The 18809-nt window shown below is 43.0% G+C and overlaps 1 protein-coding gene across 3 annotated transcripts in view; it reads left to right on the top strand.

Annotated features, from left to right (window-relative positions):
* Positions 1 to 18809, top strand: part of Frmpd1 (FERM and PDZ domain containing 1) — a 171210-nt gene that overhangs the window by 77310 nt on the left and 75091 nt on the right. Inside the window, exon 1 of one of the 3 annotated variants that reach the window (XM_005382863.2) lies at positions 61 to 176. The exons of 1 other annotated variant lie outside the window; for it this stretch is intronic. The gene's annotated coding sequence lies outside the window, so the exon portion shown is untranslated. Of the gene's footprint in view, positions 1 to 60; positions 177 to 14236; positions 14283 to 18809 lie in introns of those variants that run through there. One more of the 3 variants, XM_005382865.2, reaches the window with a different exon arrangement.

Raw genomic sequence — 18809 nt, 5'->3', positions numbered from 1 at the left:
GGCCCCCCCACCTCCGGCTGCAGCCGCGGCGCGGGAGGCGGAGCCCGAGCAAAGCCCGAGCCGAGCCACTGCCAGAACCCGGCCCGCTACTGTCCCCGCCGCTGGGCGGGGCCGCCCCTCACCCAGAGCGTCAGCTCACCAGGTCCGCGTCGGCGCGGGCAGCACCTCCTCTGCAGGTAAGGGCGAGGTCCTGGCGCCGCAAAGTTTTGGGGAGACTGCTGGTCCCTACACCCCGGGCCTGTGCCTCCGGGTGCTGCAGGCTGCTTGGTCCCCGGATTTCTCCACGCTGTCCTCTACGGTGCACTCTGCTTGCACCGCTGGCCCCGGGTGACCCACACCCGCCTCCCGACCTGGTGTCCCCACTCTGCGCGGGGCTTTGTCCGCGGGCTAGCTCAGGACCTGCAACGGTTAACTCTACACAGGATCGCTGTGTCGCTTAAGTTTCCGAGATCTACATGGTGTAGTTAAGGACCGGCAAACCGGGAGGCAAACCTGGGTTCAGGTGCGGCCGCGGCCAGCGCCAACTTTCTGAGTGACCTCAGACTAGCGGTCCCTGCCTGGCCTCAACAGCCACACCTGGGCCAGGAAGGATTCGCCAGGGATGATTAGCGAAGCGCCATGCCTGTATTGCCATTTTGTGAGTCGAAGGACACCCCGGAGTGTCTCAGCTCCAGGGTTCACTGAGGGGAGAGGGATGTTGGGGCCCACAGAAGTCAGCTTTAGGGTTCATGTCGCTAAGCTGCAGCAGCTTTGGCTGAGCTTCAAGGAGGAGTGTTGAATCAGCCTGTGGAAGTAGAGAAGGATTCCAGGGTTAGGAGTTGGTGCTGTCGACCCTGGTGGCTCTTCTGCGCCCCAAGCTGTGTGACCTTGGTCAAGACCCCACTGGTTTTGTCACTTCTAACAGGATGAAAGTGGTGTCCACTACATGTTCATTAAGGTACTTCAATTATAAATCCAGAGAAGTGGAACCTCAGGGTCTCTGTGATTAAGGGTCGGTTTGGGTGGAGGCAATATTTCATCAAGAATCCATCTAGCACTTGCACATGGGTGTTTAGAAAATAAAGGAACCATTTTCAGTTTGCTTTGGGAGTCCCAAAATAGACATGGCAAGCATTGGCGAATGTTCGCCTTGCTTCCTTCAGTGCTTTGGCCCATCATAAAATATTCAACAGCGTAATGATTTGTTTTCCAAGTGGCTTATAGATCAGGAAATGTTTCTGTTTGTGAGGTGGTTATTTTTGTTAAAAACCTCAAAATATTTGTCTAGGGGAAAAATAATGTTTTGTTTTAGGGGTCCTGACAGGGTAACATTTACTTGTTTCTAGTCTAAAACCATGGTGGAGATATTTTTCAGTCAAGACCATTTAAAATCATTCGAAGTCAGGCATCCCCTGGGTGGCATTCCACATAGGTGTGATTGGTGAGTTTAGTACATATTTTCCAGCACAGGTGAATACCAGTGCAACCACAACGAAACAAGTACCTGTGTGAGGTAGTTAAGTGTGGCGTGCTGGGAGGTGAACTCTATTCTTTCGCCCAGTATCCTCTTCCTCTTGTGCTGCAGCTGGTCTCCCTAGTGTATGGATGAAATGCATTACTATGAAAAGCTTCTTATGGAAGTGATTTTATTATTTTATTTGCTTCCTAGACATCCTGGTTTTAAGTTTCATGTTTTGTGAGTCAGAGGGCTGGTGAGAGTATGCTTTGTGACTGGAGCAGTTACGATAATAAGTTTGCTTTCCCAAATGATACTTTGTATTCCAAGCCAATTTGTCCCGGGCCTTGTATCACTCAGACGCATTCAAATGTAATACTGACTTTTCCCTGCTTCACTCGAGTGGTTCAGCAAGCACTTTCTCACCACTGATTCAGGAAAAAACAAACATGAGTATTACTGACAGGCCCTCCCCTCAAGGAGCTCAGGCTCTCCTGAGGAATAGTTATACTACAGAGCATTTCCGGCTTTATCTCCTGAGAACAGGAGAATGGGTAAATTCCAAATAAAGAGATTGGAGAATTCTGCACTCTAGGTAGAGGGAAGAAGATTTGAACAAGTAGGGAGGAGTAAAAAGCTGTTTCTAGGCCAAGGAACTTGTATGGGCGAAGGTACAGAACCTAGATTGCACGGGATACAGATGAGGACAGTGAGTCTGGTCAAAGCACAAAAGCAGGCAGACCACTCCAGAGTAGAAGGCAGCGGGAAGGGTTCAGCAACCCAGAGCCTCTGAGGATCACTTTTCTCATTTGTCAAAGGGGAATAATGATAATTCTCAACTCTCAAGATTAAATGAGACCGTATGTAAAAGTCCCTGATAGGATGTTTGCATGTCATAGATATTTGATAGAAGCATCAGTACGCTGTTGGGCACTACTAGAGTATTAAAATGGTGCTTTTTGTTTAGCTTATATGTTGATTTAGAACCTCTCCCCCTGGGTGGAATCCCTGTGACAATGTTATATGCACTTAGGCTGCCTCCTACTTCCAAGGATGGGGGCTTTTTATTATTTGCAGAGTGCTCAGAACAGATACTGACCTCAACAGCAGCCAGTGTCCTGTGAGCACTGTTAGGTGGTGAAGGCTAACACGGGTTAATCAGAAGGCTCAATCTCTGCCTCCTACAAGCTTATCACTATGTGTTCAAGGACCCAGGTGGGAGGATTTGACAGTTAGACACAGTTATAAATACCTCAGCTTTGTCCATATATTGCTGGAAACTGGTTCCTGGCTCCCTTCTGCCTTGGTGAAGTTTGCTCAGCATTTCAAAGCTGTGGTCAGAGAATAAGACAGGACAGTGAAGAACAATACCTTATGATCCTGTATAGCACAATGTAGCATCCACTGTACTGTCCCTCATTTTTTTTATTCAGTGGTTATGCATAAAACACATACTGTGTGCCAGAGATTGTCCAGGGTGCCCCCGAGATACGGCAAGGTCCCTGTCTCCCTAAAGCTTATATTCTAGTAGGCAAAACAGAATAAAATAAATATGTAAATAAAGTTATTACAGTTTACAGGTTTAACGGCTGGCAGGAATCATGCAGGGCAATGTGACAGAAAGCAATGGGAATATTGCACAGTGAGCCCTCTTTTTCAGGCTCGTCTCCTTTACCGTTCTTTCTCTTTGTCCCTCCTCTTCTGCCTCTTCCTTCTTTCCCCTTTGGCCCTCCTTCTGTCTGTCTGTCTGTCTCTCTCTCTCTTTCTCTCTCTCTCCTTCCTCTCCTCACTTCTGTCTCCTGCAAGCCCTGAAGAGTAGTGCCCCTAGAGATGCCTGGTAGGGAGGGAAAATCACCTGTGATCTTAAGGATAATCATCTGTGACCTTGCCTTTTCCCTTGCTCTCTCCTTACTAAAATTGTGATCACCAAGCCCTGTCATTTTACTTCCAAAATCCCCTCAAACAGGACTCCATTTTCCATCCTCTGTCTCTGTCTTTCTGTCTTTCTCTGTCTCTCTCTTTCCATCAGGCTTCTGTGCTGTCAACCCTAATGTGTGGCTCTGATCCATAAGCCCCTCCTCAGCAACCTTCAGTGGATCCTTCATGTGTGGAAGTCCCAAGACCTGACTCTGTCCCTTCTCTCAGACCCCTACCTCATCCTGTCCTCCACTCTTCATCCCTCAACCCTATCCCAGCCTCTAGGCCATTGTCCTCTCTCTGCTTCTCTGCTTATCTTGTGCCTCAGCCTCAGTGGTCTTGTCTACCTCCCTTGAGAAGCTGTTTTCCAGCCCCCATGTCCCAGGGTTTTTATCATCCTCTGACCTCCCACTTTACTTGGTACCTTTCATGGAGAAGCAGCTGCTATCAGCCTTGAAGGATTTTTTTTTTTTTTTTTTTTTTTTTTTTTTGGTCTTTTTGAGACAGAGTCTCGCTATGCAGTTCAGGCTAGTCTTAAACTCACTTTGTAGCCCAGGCTGGTCTTAAACTCGCAATGATCCTCCTGCCTCAGCCTCCTGAGTGCTGGAATTACAGGCATGTGCCACCACGCCTGGCAGCCTTGAAGGATTTTGTGTGTGGTCTTTTGTGTATATGGCCACAGATACAAGAAGTCCCCAGAATGGTGGGCACAATGTCCCATTTCTTGTCACTCTACAGCCTTTCCATAGAGCCTAGAACTACTGTACACTTGATAATGTATTTGCTGTTTAGATTGACAAAAGCCTGTGACTTTCTCCAGATGTAAAGTGGTTTGAGTAAAGTCACAAACACAATGCTGCTGTCTAGGGGTTGCATGTGGTGTTCAGCTGGTCTTGATTGTGGCATTCTGATGCCTCCAAATACAGAGAGCCTTCATTCAGTGAAGAGGTGGTGTGGCCTCAAAAATAAGTCTGAAGTTAGAATTTAGCTTTTCAGCGTGGCCTATTTTAAATAGATGTATGATGTAAGATTTGAACCTTCAAGTTTTTGACAATAATTGCTTATGTTAGAAAAAGCATTCTTTATGATACCAAAAGATATGATATGGAAAACTTTCAAATACCAAAACATGCATATATACTTAACACCACTCAATTTATAAAATTTTGATTTATGCACAATGGTTGTAGTTATAGTTCTGTTATATTCGAAGATATACGATGAACAATATATGCTTGCAGAAGCAGTAGGAATATTGGTTTCTTTTGGTGACTACAGATTGCATAGTGCAACTCTGCAAATATGAGGGAGTTTTTGAGTGACTGAAGGACAGTGTGAAGTCTGATTAGGTGCTTGGCCAACCTATGTGAGGGCAGTAGCCATTATTTTCAATGAAATGACACTGTATTTTCAGACCCATCTGATGTTTGGAGACATTTTGCCAGTGATTAAAAATGTTTCGGGCTTCCAATCATTTCCCAAGCTGGCTGCTAAGTGATATGTGTCCCTTAACATTTGTTCTTTTGTAGAGAAAAAAAACTAATTACAGGTTGGAAAAGATATGGTGGTAAACTAAAGGTGTGGAAGTATATTCTTTTGACCTCTCTTAAAGAATGATCTGAGAACCTGAACTGTTTTAGTAAAAGGGTAAATATGGCAAATTTTCAAACTCCTGAATGGAAAGAGCTTTAGAGAAATTCATCCAGATGCAACAGTGCTTTGTTCTCTGAGATTTTGACTTAAGAGAAGATACATGTACAGGCAGATGAGACATGCTGTGCTTCCTGTTCTGAGCATCCAGAATGTAGGGTGTAGTCTGTAGCCTACTACACCAGCAATAACAGGCACCCTCCATCCAAAACACTTTGCCCAGGGCTGACTTGTGAACACTAACGCGTTAAACTTCTGAGTTACTACTTTGTTGTTTTCTTTGTTCCAAATGTAGAATTCATAAGAGTGTAAATGAAAAGGCAATTATTAAAGATGAAGGTGCTGCCAGTTTACAGGTGCATACCTGTAAACCCAGCTACTTGGGAGGCTGAGGCAAAAGGGCCACAAGTTTGAGGTCACTCTGGGCAATTTAAAGAGAATCTGCCTCAAAATACAAAGGGCCAAGGTTGTAGCTTAATGGTAGAGCACCTCAGGGTTCAGTCTCTAGGAACACAAAAAGAAAAAAACTGAGGATGCTATGCACTCATTCTTAAGAAAATAGTTTAATTGGTAGATGGAATGTCTGTTGTCTCTGTTTTTATCCGGAAAAAAATGTTGAATCCAGGCTGTGCAGGGCTCCCCTGGATCCTGAGAATGTGCTGTTGGCCCTTGGCAGTTAGAAAGTAATGTCTGGGTGAAGATATATGCTTTTCCTCTTTCTTCCTGGGGGTGGGAAGATTTTGTATATAGATATTGGAAGAATTTCTTTCTCAAATTCATTTCTGGGTAGTTTCTGTGTTTAACTCACCACAAAAACTGTGTAATAAGATATACTCACTTGGTGTGAGTATATCTTATTTTGTGCTGAAAATTTAGGTTTACCAGTTTTTTATTTTATTGAAAAAGGTAAAACATAATTTCATAACAAAATAATAGGAGAAGAACGATAGTCGATACATTGCATATTGTCATCTTTAAAGTAGTTACTCAGAGTGTAAGACATAGGCATCAAAAATTCTCTTATTGATATTAGCACAAACTTTCCATTTCAATGAACTAAGAGATAGTAATAGTATAACTGCCTTGAATTTTTCTCCCTTTTCCCTTCCTTCCTTTAGGCTTATCAGTTTTATACATTACAGGACAGTTTAGCCACCAGCCACAGACCCTCAAATAGGATTGCCAGCTCTTGAGATGATCAAGTGCAGCTTTTGTCTGAGCCAGGAATTCCCCTGGCACACTCAGCCTTTCTGCTTAGACCTGCTGATCCTTCAGGCACTCCTATTCTACTCTCAGTTGGCTCTGATTATTAAAGTTTTTTGTTGTGCTGAGCCAGAATTCTTCCTCCAGGCAATGGCTGCCCTATTGCCCTTGATCCTACCCTTTTAGGTCTCACACAGAAATCTACTTCTTCTCTCTGACAGCCACATAGATCATTTGGACATTCACAGACAGGGATCAAGCCCCCCCAACTCTTTATTTCCTCAGTATAAAATCTCCCAGTTTATCCAGTCCCTTGAAAAGGATGGAGCTAAAAAAAAGAAAGAAAGAAAAAAAAGAGAAGGACAGAGCTAATAATTGGACACAACCATGCAGATGAGAGATCTGATCTGTCCAGAGGAGGTCAGGACTGCTGCAGCCTCACCTCAGAATCCACACTTGTGTTGGCACAGTATAGGCCCACTTAAGTGTTTGAGCGAGTTTCCTTCTGGGCTTCCTGCTGAGCACTGGAGAACTCTGCGCACCTGCTGGGCTGTGGAAGAAAATATCCTGGAGCAGTGGCTGGCGTGGAGTGTCTGTGGGTGAGCCAGCCCCACCTCTGGAACTCACATCTCTCATCTGTCTGACTACTTCTCAGTTGTGAATTAGTTTCCTGTGGGTGATATAACAAATCATTACAAGGCTTGCTTTCAACTACAGAAATTTATCCTTTCATGGTTCTCTAGGCCAGAAATCCAAAATCATAGTGTCAGCAGTGCCACCCTCTAGCTGAGGGCTGTAAGTGGAATCCTTTCTTTGCTTCTTCCAGCTTCTAGTGGCTGCTGGTATTTCTTGACCCGTGTGACCCTATCACTCCAGTCTTTGCCTCTTGGTCCCACTGTCTCTCTATCTGCATCAAGTCTCTTTCTGCCTTACCCCTCCCCTTTTTCTAGTTTATTTTTAGAAAGGGTCTCACTATGTAGTGCAGACTGGCCTTGAACATTATATAGCCCAGGCTGGACTCAAACTCAATGGTCCTCCTGTCTCAACCTCCCAAGTACTGGGATTAGAGGCCTGTGCCACCATGCCCACCCTGCCTCACTCTTAAAAGGACACTTGTCATGGAATTTAGGGTTCACTTGGATAATCCAAGGTAAGGTCCTCATCTGAAAATCCTTAATTTAATTGCTTGTGCAAAGACCCTTTTCCAAATAAGATCACATTTACAGGTTCCTGGGGTTGAGACTTGGATGTATTTCTTGGGGGAGAGGGGCTATAATTCAGCCTTTGGTGTTCTACTTTCCCTACTTTTACAGCTCTCTTCTCTCCTGAATGTTTTTTAGCCCATTTCCCAGGGTCACTGGCCTCATGTCTGCACTGGGCATGTTTTATGTATTTCCCTTCCTTCAGCATCCTGGCGGCTGCTCTGAAAGGTGCTGGTGGTGCTCTGGTCATCCCTATTGTGCTGATTGGGTGGAGCCTTCAGGGATCAGGCTGCTCAGAAAAGTGCAGGTCTTTCTAGTCCACACCCTCATTTTCACCAGCATGCTCAGGCTAGTCAGTGGAGTTTTTATCAATGGGAAGGAGAAACTATTAAAATATTCATTACTGGTTCTTAGAGTTAGAAAAGATCTACAGTGCATGTGCTCTGGACAGAGAAATGACACAGAGGAAGGCCTACATTCTCACATTCCCCCCTTAATTTCATCCAAGATTGGACTTGAACTTGAAGAAAATTATTTATCTTCCCAGTATCCAAATACACTTGTCTTTCTATAAAAAAATCAGAAAGTGCTCACTGGCAGTCCTAAAAGTGTTGCGTGATCTCCTTACCCTACAACTAGCCTCTTTCAGCGCCCCATTGTCCTGTAAATGTGATCTGCAATCTGTTGCTGGCTCCTGGGCTCTCTGAATGCAACTCACACTAACATGTTCTCTCCAAAAAGTGTGGGCACTACTTTGTTTGCAGTTGACATTCCAGGGTATCAAAAAAGCCTCAGGATCAGCAGGAGTGCTGGATCTGGTGCAGCCGGTAGCAGGGCTGAGGCAAAGCAGGATGAACAGTGGCCTGAAGGAGTCTGGGCTTGGAGCAGCTCCAGTCTCTCCACCGAGAGCTTGAGTTCCTATCTCACATTTGCTCCGAGCAGCTTCCTGGGTGCTATTCTGATTAGTTCACCATTCTTTGATAAGAAAAGGAGCTAGGGAGTAGGGAAAAGTAGCGAGGAAGGAGACAGATGAATAAGACAGTCCCTATCCCACCTGCAGCTGGCAGTCAGGGAGTCCTGGGCAAGATGCTGTGCCTTACACAGACCTGGTGGAGCCAAGCAGAGGGCTAGCCATACCTTGAGAGAGATCCAGGAAGGCTTTCAGAAAAGACTAACATTTAAACTGAGACCCAGTGAGTAAGAGTTAAAGAGAGGAAAAGCAGAGAGAGCAGTGCATCCAAGGTGCCTTTAACTATGTCCCCACCAGGGTCATAGATCACTCTCTTCTTGGTCATTCAACCAGCGTTATACTGGAAGAGCCTCAAGTTTGAAAAGGAGTTTAAGGATCACCTAGTAAGACAGATAATCTTTGCTTCTCATTTTGCCTGATGGGTTTAAAGAACAGTGATTTTCCATTTTGACAGATCTCTTCGGTGAGGCTACTTTGAAATATTCCCGAAGTACAATGTCCTCTATCTAGGTGTCTTTTCTAGGCTGAGTGTCCTCCCCTCCCGCCCCTGCTCTCTGGCCCTTCAAGATTGCAAGTTACAAGGGATATAACCTGTCGTACTTAACTGTGAACTTTCTCCCAGGCACACACTGAATGCTGCTGTTCACTTAGTTCAGAGCCTGGAAGAGAAGCTGGTCCAAGGAAGAAGCTCTGTGTACTGTGTTGACTGATAAAATGAAAGAATGAATGAGACTACTGCCTTAGTTGCATCTGGCTACCCAAGGATCGTTGGTCTCTTTACCTTTCTCAGTAGTATACTACCTAAGTCAAGAGCCAGCATGGGCCTTTATGTTTTTCCATTTTTTTTTTTTTTTTTTTGGTTTTTTTGGTTTTTCTCCGGTACCGGGAACCTTTATGTTTTTCCATTTTATACCTGCTCCTGGAGTCAATTTGGCTTGGCAGCAAAATGTTAGCAAGAACTCAGATGGAGGCTCCTGCCCTCTGCATTCTCAGAAAATGAAGACGCCACAGAGCTAATATCCACCATCTGGAGCTGCTGCGTGGTCCTGGGACATGGCCAAGCAGGCCCACTGTCTAGCTGGCTCTTCCTTGGTAGCCTTACTACTAGGATTACAGGAGAAGTAAGGCACAGAAAGAAAGTGCTTGGACTTTTGATTCCATTGGGGCCTGGATTTATTAGTTCCATGAACTGAGGTCCATTATTTAGTTGCTTATTTGTTAATTTCATTTTTATATTATCTGAAGGGATGTCTGCAGAAGAGCCATAAAACTTGTTCTTTGTGTTAAAGACTATCTGAAACCAAGCTTAGTTTTTCCCTACATGGTCATTCTTTCCAAACTCCAAGCCCCTCCAGTTTCCTAGTTCCTCAAGCTTAAATCACTGGTGACATTCTTCTGTCTTTCACCTGCTGATTATCAGCAACTCCCCAAGGAATTTTGGAGGGTACTTCCCCCGCCTGGGCCTGTTTCCTGTTTGTTGCCTGGGTTATTCCTCAGGTTCTTTGCAGCCTGAATATAGATTCATTCCCATAACAGGGACTGATCGTCTACTTCCTGGAGGGTGATACTCTAGGCCTCAGGAATAGCCTTTAGCCTTATAGAGGTCACAGCCTCCTGTAGGAAGAAACTAGCAAATAAACCAAAGAAAATTCTGTGGCAGAGGATGAATCCAGGACTGAGGGAATTTGAAACAGAATGAGGAAAGACTAGCCTCTTGAGGAATGTTTGAGCTTTTTGCCCTCAGGAAGAATTATCTAGAAATATTTGTTGCCTACATGAAAGCATGAATGGTGTAGAATAGCTTCTCCCACAAGAGGAATGTGATCAAAGTATATTATATGGACATATGAAAACATGACAGTGCTATCTAATATTCTGTATAGTTAATATGCATTAATATCCTCACAGGATTTTTTGCTTTGATTTGGAATTATCAGTGTAGAAAATCCCAACAGAGATATCTTGTTTTAGAGACCTTCTTTCCTCTTTTTTCCTCTGGCCTTCCTGCAAAGGAAAAAAAAAGTCAATCTCTAGAGTAGATTAACCTGTATACACAGAAGCTTTTGGGATGTGCAACTCAGCTGAACAAGCACTGTTTGTAAGTCTAACTGAGAAATGTCTAGGTAGATGCAGAATTACATGCTTAAAGAGAATTAATCTATCTTTTGCCATGATTGTGTTCAAAACCTAATTTTCAAAAGCAGTTTCAATTTTCTTAGCTGTCTAGATGACAGTTAGATACATCCAACCTGTGTCCATTCATCCCCTCTCTTGCATTTGTTCTGCCTAATTTAATTTATTTAGATTCTATAAGCTTTTATCAGTTGCCTCTTAGATAGGTTTAGCCCAATGTTAAGAGCCTAGGGATATGAGAGAATGTATCACTAGTCAGACATTTCTAGCTAGACCTATAAAACTTATACCCAAGGGTCTGTAAACAGTCATCTATTCACTGGGGATTGCTGAATAGATTGGTTTATGTGCAGGAGTTCTATCCCAGGCAGAAGGGTCTGGATAGATGTGTGCTGAGCAGTGTTCTCGAGGAAGGTTTTTGGAAGAGTCTGTGGTAACTGGGCCAGGCAGGGATTGCAAGCCAGAGCTGAAATGCAGGGGAAAGGAAGCAGATTGGCAGATAAATTCAGTGCACAAATTTGGCATGAGTTAACTTTTCAGTCTATCCTTAGCCTCTCTTTGTCATATCTTAATAATGAAAATCTGCCTTTAAACACATGATACCCTAGCATGCCACTGAATTTTTGCACATGCTACTCCCATTGCTTGACCTTCTCTTTTCTCTTACCTACCAGTAAAACTAGATAGCTTTCAACCCAAGTGTACTTCTGCTATTTTACCTCATTATTTTCCCTTTCCTGGCTTCAAATAACATTTTATGTATACTTCTCTCTTAATATGATTCCAGCAGTGGTACAGACCCCTGAGAGACTTCAGCTGAATAAATGAATGACTGAGTCCATAACTGATGGATTCTATGTCTCACTCACCTGCTGGAACTGGGAAATGTTTGCTGATAGAGGAATGGAGAACACAAAGGTGAAATGAGGGTGGTAGGTTCAGAGCAAGGAGACCACAAGGCTGCCCTTCAAGGTGGTATGGGAAATACTATTTGGAGTGGGAGTAAGTAAGATGTTGTCCTTCTGATAATCAGAACCACATAGTAAAAAATAGTATGAAGAATGCTGTGGAAACTAAACCCCCTTGGGGAAAATATATGTCTGGAATAATAAAAGAACTTCAAATAAAAGTAGCATCACTCCCTTATAAATCTCCAAATTACGGGTCAGTGATGCTGGCTGAGGGACCAAGATTGGGATAAGCTTTCTGGAGGGCGGTTGGGTTATATTAAAACTTTCAAAACTTATGCCCAGCTTTTCACCCAGCAATGCCAGCCCTAGAAACTTATCCTTAAAAGATAAGTAAGGATGTATTAGGCAAAGGTATTTATTTCAACTTTGTTTATAATACAGACATTGAAAATAAACTGGATGTCCTGCAATAGGGGATTAGTTTCAAAAATGACACTTCTATCTATAGGACATAAAAATAACATTGTAGAATAGTAAAGGCAAAGGGATGTTTGCAGGATGCTTTTAAGAAGAAAATCAGGCCATCCATCAATATATACCGTGAATTTCCAATTTATATTGAAAAAGTATTTTTTCACACACACAAAAAAGCTAGAAAGATAATTAGCACATTGTAGATTTTAGTGGTTATTTTGTCCTTTCTAAAACACAAATAAAAATTTCTATCAGGCATATGTATTAATTTTAAAATCAGAGAAGGGAAATAAGTATTAAAGGAAGAGATAAGGTTTTGGAGTGCATTGTTTGAGCTTCAGTGGGTTGAAAGCTAGCTGGACACATCATTTATCTTGCAAATTCCAGACAGGTAGTGTTTTTAGAAGGAAGAATAGTCTTAGGTCCATTTGTGTGAGTATATTTATAGAAATAAAAGTGTTAAGGGGAGGAAATAGATTGATTTTTTTCCCCTTGAACTTTTAAAATTATTTTCTCCCCTCCATTTGTAATTGAACCCACAGAGCTATTCTTATTTCTTCCTTTCTTGGGCACTGCATTAGACCTAAAAATATTAACTGGCTTAGGATGTGGGTTTTGCTAAAATAATTCCCCTTGAAGTCTTCACTGGACTCACTCTCTCTCATATGTACAAATAAGGCCCCAAGGAAGACCACCCTTTGAAGTCTATTTTGCCATTCTACCTGATGCATTTTGCCCCCAAGTTCTTTGGCAACCTTGGATTCCTGTTGGAAACCATCCCGGCATTATTGGTATCCTACACCCAGTCAACCAGACATAAGGAACTCAGGAGAGTACAGTGGAACTGGGTAATGTCTGTTGGAAAGGTTTATTTAGGGGCCAATCTGGCCTCACCTTATCCTGTGGACGTAACATTAGTCTGCAGAAAAAGAGATTAGAGCTGGGTAGCACCTTATTAAATATTAATTATAGTGATGCCTTTTGCCACACATCTTCAAAGTACTCTGCGTATTTCACAGACATTACCTCATCATTAGTTTTCACAGTGTTCTTGGATGAGAAGCTGATGGCAAGTATTATGGTCTCCATGTGGGGCAGAACATAACAAAATTTTAGACAGTTAAACTTCGGAGCTGACTGGATAGCAATTAATAAAAGGAAATAGGGGCAGCTTTGGGGGAGTCTTCTTTATCATTGCTCTGCATTCCCCATGAATTAAATTGTTTTCTTGCATTTGCCCCATCAACATTCATTGAGTGCCTATCAGCAGCAAAGCGCAGTGCCCAGTTTTAGGCAGCAGTCTGTGTGGAGCTCTTTTGAGTACAGAGGACAGAGGTTATGGATAGAACCCCACTTAGCCTAACCCCTCTTCGGATTCTATTCACTGAGGGCCCTTGCTGCCTTATTGCGTTTGCTTTCTCACCATCTTTCATTCAATATTTGTGTATTAAAAAATATGTGTCTCTGACAGTGTTTTGGGGGGCACAGGGAGAGGAGAGACAATTGGAGTAGTTTTGAGAAGATTATTTCTGTATTTATTTCTTTTTCAATCTCACTGTGCAAACCATCTTTACTGCAGAGAACCCTAAAAAGTATGCAAAGGGCTTTATCCAAAGCATTCTCTGTTCACAAACTGGCAGGAGGGGTGAGATCATCTCATGCTCTACCTGTAGCAGGCTGTGTGTGGCTGGGCAGGTTATTTAATCTTCCTGTGGCGTCATTTCCCCATCTGTTAAAGGGGATAATGGGCTTGGGGCTGACCTACCTCTCTAGGATGTGTGAGGCTTAGCAAGCTAATGCTGTTGCTGTTAACTTGGCTGAAGATGACCGGGCAGAACCAGCAGGAGTCCAAGTATTAGATGGCATAGAATGAACTCTACAGACATAAAATAGCTGAATCCTAAAACCTTGGACATCATCTTCTGTATTGCCCTTAACGCAGAGGAAGCTGGTATGTCAATCAAGGAGCTCTAAGGTTTCCTTTCTTAGCTGGCTCAAGTGGCTGAGATCTTGAGGATGACGGGGACATCTGGAGGACTTCTGGGCCTGAAGTGCTGAAGGGAGAGAAGCTGGCCTTGTGTTGAGTGGCACAGCTGCAGCTGCCCGGGACCAGCTGATTCAATGGACCCAGGCCCCAGAGAGATCATCTACCTTTGCGCACGTGGCCCAACAGTCCCTTTCCCTTGGGCTTATTGACCGGCTTCAGGAAAGTCATTTGATACTCACGTTCTTGTGGCTGTAATTTTGGGAATGTGGCCTTTTGTCTTTAAAAATAGCTGTGTGCTGGGAGGCCCTGGAGCAGAGTCCAGGGATAGAGGGGAGGCGCCAGCATGGGGAAGAGACACAGGTTTCCTTCCTCGGAGGAGTCCCTTCAGCTTGCTCAACTGGTGAGTTGGTGATTTCTCACTCTGAAACATGCCCTGCCTTCTCTAGACTGTTCTCAAAAAGGAAGCTGTTTTAATTGTAATATCTATTTGGTATATTTTTTATATTTTTTCATGGTGTATTTGTTATGGAGCACTTAACATTTGTGAAGCCTGTTTGAGTAAAGGGTCTTTCTCTGTTCATGATGGCAATGTAATTGTCAAGGGTTTTTCTTAAGTTTAACTGGTAATTGTTCCTGTATTTGTTCTTTCAAATGACAGTATCTGTAATCATTTTATATATAGATAGGATAATCATTAAATACTCTTGGACCTAAATTGCCCACAGGTTTTCAAATTTGTGGGATTGTAGGATGTAAGACAAAAGAGTGGAGATTTTCAGGTTGAATAGCTATTTCAACAGCTGTTTCAGGTACAGCGATGACTTGAGACAGCGACTGTAATATACATATGCTCTAGTAGAAGTGAAATATATGTGGGCCAATAATAAGAAGCAAATAAAAGATTTCAATAGAAACACTGTCAAAAAAGTCACAATTACTGAGGTATATTTCCTAAATTTCAAAACTTGCTAGTTCTTTAAGTACAGGGATAAATTAGTCTACTTTCAATCATATTTTACTGTTTTCTATCATTTAGTTATTATTTTATTCATTAATTCAACAAGTATTATATGAGGTTTTTTGTTTGTTTGTTTTTTGAGACAGGGTCCAGCCGTATAGTCCAGGCTGGCTTAGAACCTACTATGTAGCCCAAGCTGGCCTGGAACTCATGATATTCCTGCCTCAGCTTTCTGAGTCCTAGGATTATAGGTGTGTGCCACCATGCCCAGCTAAAAAACATTTTAGTACCTTCTATTTATATAACATATGTTGAGTATTTATTAAAGTCTATGGCTAATAAAGAAGTAGCAAACATGTTCAGAAATAACTATAAGCCATCCAGTAAAAAGTACAAGTTAGTAAAAGGGCTGTGGAGCCCTAGAGACAATAGAGAGCATGTGTTATGGAGGGGGGCTTCGTGGAAAATGTCACGAAGACTGTGGCATTTGGGCAAGGCCTAAAAGGAGGTAGAGTTTTAACCTGGGGAGTTTGGGAGTGGATAAAGAACATTCTAGGCACAGGCAGAGAAAGACAAAAGTATGGCAAGGGCACTCAGTGGAATTTATTCGGATTGGAGTTATTTGCAGGTGATTAGAAGGAAATGAGGCCAAATAAGTAGGTCAGTGTTGAAAGGAAGAGGATCTTCATGTACCCACTTTAGAGTTATTCTTTATCATGAAGGCAAAAGGGAGCCACTGAAGGGTTTTCAATAAGTGTGAGGTGTGACTATAGCTGTGCTTCCAGGAAGGTTAATCTGCCATCAGTGGCCCAAACAGATTGAGGCATAGTGGCTGGTGGCGAGCGCTTTCCTATTTTGATTTTGTAAGTACTTTCCAGCAGTCATTGTGTTGGTAAATTGAAAATTTATCTTAATGTCTAATTAGGAGGTAATTGTTTTTCTTATGGTAGTCATTGGCTTTTGAAGTAACCATCCAGGGCATAGATTATTGCCCAGAGAGTACAGCTCTGATTTTATATTGGGGAATCTGTAAGAAAATAGAAATTGCTTAACAGAATGGCCTTGTAGGAAATGTCCAGAACTAACTCCTTCCTTCCTTTTCACTCTTTTCTTTTAAACTAAATGTATTTGTATTTATTTCACCTGGTAATGCTAGTAATCTATAAGTAATGAACACCTAAAATGTGGCTCTTGCTTGCTTTTTCCTACTCCATAGTTGTTTCCTCTCTTTCCCAGGGACTAACTTTAGTATAATGCCTGAATCAAACTAAAGTGTAACAATCCGTCTTACTTCACTGGTGGCTATGATGGGAATAGTTGCAGGAAATCTGAGTGTCATGAACTTTTTTGTTGTTGTTGTTTTTTTTCTGGTATCAGGAATCGAACTCACGACATTGCGCTTGCCAGGCAGGCGCTGTGCTGCTGAGCTAAATCCCCAGCCCCGTGTCATGAACTTTTAAATGTGTTGCTACTTCTGGTGTTTGTAGTAGAGGGAAGACTGCTACTGTTAATTTTTTCAGCAGGACTGTCTTTATAGGGCCTGGCATTGGCTTTTTAGCACCACTGGCTTCAGTCATTCAATCAATAGTTACTGAACACCTATGAAGCACTGAAGATTCATAGTGAATCAGACAACAGTGGCTCTGCTCTTGAGGAACTTATATTCTAGCAGTGGATATATATTAGTAAACAATCAAGTGGAGTTCTGAGAAAGGGAAAGTACCAGAGGTACCTTCCAGAGCACCCTGCCAGAGGCAGAAATCAGAGAAAACTCAGTAGCAAGTAGGATATAAACTGAAACCTAAATATCAGTTGGGGTAGATTCGTGGTTGCCTAAGGTTGGAGGGGTTGCTGGGTGGAAATGGGAAGTGACTTCTAATGGATATGGGTTTCTTTTTGGAGTGATGAAAATGCTTCAAAATTGATTGCAGTGACAATTGTACAACACCATGAATATGTTAAAAATATTGATTTGTACACTTTAAATGGGTGAATTTGTATGGCATGCAATTATATTTCAATAAAGCAAAGAAGCTGGAGAAGAGAGTTGGGCCTAAATAGATAGGTCCTTGAAGGCCCATAAATAATTACAGCAAGCTGGGCACTGTGGCACACATCTGTAATCGCAGCACTTGGAGGCTCAGTCAGGAGGATCACAAATTTGAGCTCAACCTTGGCAAGTTAGTGACTTAGCAAGAACCTGTGTCAAAATGAAATAGAAAAATAAAGGGTGGGGGATGTAGCTGAGCATAGAGTACCTCTGGGTTCAGTTTCCAGTATCACCACCACAAATAGAAAGTTACAGCATCTACCATCTGTGGAGTTCTTCTCTACCTTAAAGGCATCATGCTAAACAGTTTTCATCTACTGACTAGTGCCTGTGACAGCCTTGTAAGCCAGGTACTATTGTTACCAGTATTTTGTCAGTGATGACTTACCTATCCATAGTTACAGATCTGTTATGTGGCAAAGCTGGATAGGAGGCCAAGAGTTTACAAGGAACTGATAAGTTATCCTAAAACTTATGGGGTGACATCATGGAGTTTTATGCAAGTGACAAGTTCAGGTGTACATCTTAGAAAGAGATTGCTCTCTGATATGTGAAATAGATTGGAGCAAGAACGAGACTAAAGGTAGAGAGAACAGGTGCTGCAATGATCATTTTAAGAGATCATGCCGGCCTGAATGTGTGTGATGGCAGTGGGGATGGAAAGTAGACACTTAGAGTTGTTCAGGCGCTCACATTAACAGGAGTTGGAGAGTATTTGGATTGTGGGGGTGGGGGTTACAAAAACTCTTGGATGCCTGGGTTGTGTCTATGGGAAATTGGAGTAGAGTGTTTGGTGGTCATGATGTCGGTGCCCCAGTGTGAGCTGTTTAGTAGCTGCATATGACATCTGGCCTCTCCACCAGTCATGTGATGGAACTGCGGAGCCAGGCTCCTTAGAATCTGTCTAGATCTAGAGGTGGGAATGGGGGTGCTGGGAATGGAGACCTGCGGAAGATTTCGCAGCAGGATCTACCAGTGCAATGTGATTTGGGCACCTGCTTGTGCTCAGGTGGGTGTCATTTTGCGGTGACACTGTCACTGCCCAAGGAGTCTTCACTTCATTCTTCAAAGCTTTGCTTTTCTTCTTGGAGATCATCTCTCTGACCTTTGCTGCACAAACAACAATAATGAGACAACAGAGAAGAAAAGGATTTACTGCCTAAACCAGTAGCCAATGGATCAAACTTGTTGTTTTGTATTTCCTGCCCAGCCTTGTTCTTATATTTGTTCTCAGAGCAGAGATATGGCTTTATAGCAGATAGTTTATCCCATACATTAAATCAAAGAGTTTGATTTGACAGCACTTTGTGGAATACAGTATGGTTTCTGGTTAGCATTATTTAAGAATTCAGAGAAGGAGGGTGTGCTGTGACTTAAGCCATTCTGCTGTTGCCAGTTGTTCTTTCTTTCTTAGAGAGTGCCTCAGTGAACATCCTGATATGTGACCTTTTTCTCCTTTCCTTAAGCAACATTCCCAGCCAAGATAGCCTCCATGAACTTTTAAAAATGGGATGGCCCAAACTGGATGTTTTTGTCTACTGAGGCCAGGGACTAAAGGCAGAATGTTCAGTGAGGGCTGACTTTCTGGGTTTCTGGGCCCTGTGGTTTCCAGGGATCTCTTAATCCAGCTGCACTCATTCACAGACGTTGGTGCTGCGCGTAATGGCTGCCATCTCCTAACAGCTGATCTAATTCCCTGAATCATTTGCTACAGACTGGGCAGTTCCGTAGAAGGGAGAAGAGGTTTCTGGGCAGAATCTTTAATTATGGCTTAATTAAGACGGCCAGAGTGGCCCTTTGGCCTGAACCCTTGCACAGGGTCCTGATTGGCAGGCAGCACCTGGCATTCTTGGCTGCCTGACAGAAACCAGTTGTTTCCAGGGCCCATGTGGAGATGAACAAGGCACATACTGCTGTGC

This window comes from Chinchilla lanigera, unplaced genomic scaffold (assembly GCF_000276665.1).
Source record: "Chinchilla lanigera isolate Chin_1 unplaced genomic scaffold, ChiLan1.0 scaffold00018, whole genome shotgun sequence".
In the NCBI taxonomy this organism is placed as follows: Eukaryota; Metazoa; Chordata; class Mammalia; order Rodentia; family Chinchillidae; genus Chinchilla; species Chinchilla lanigera.
The sequence above is the reverse complement of the archived record's forward strand: the minus strand, read 5'-3'. Positions and strand labels throughout refer to the sequence as shown.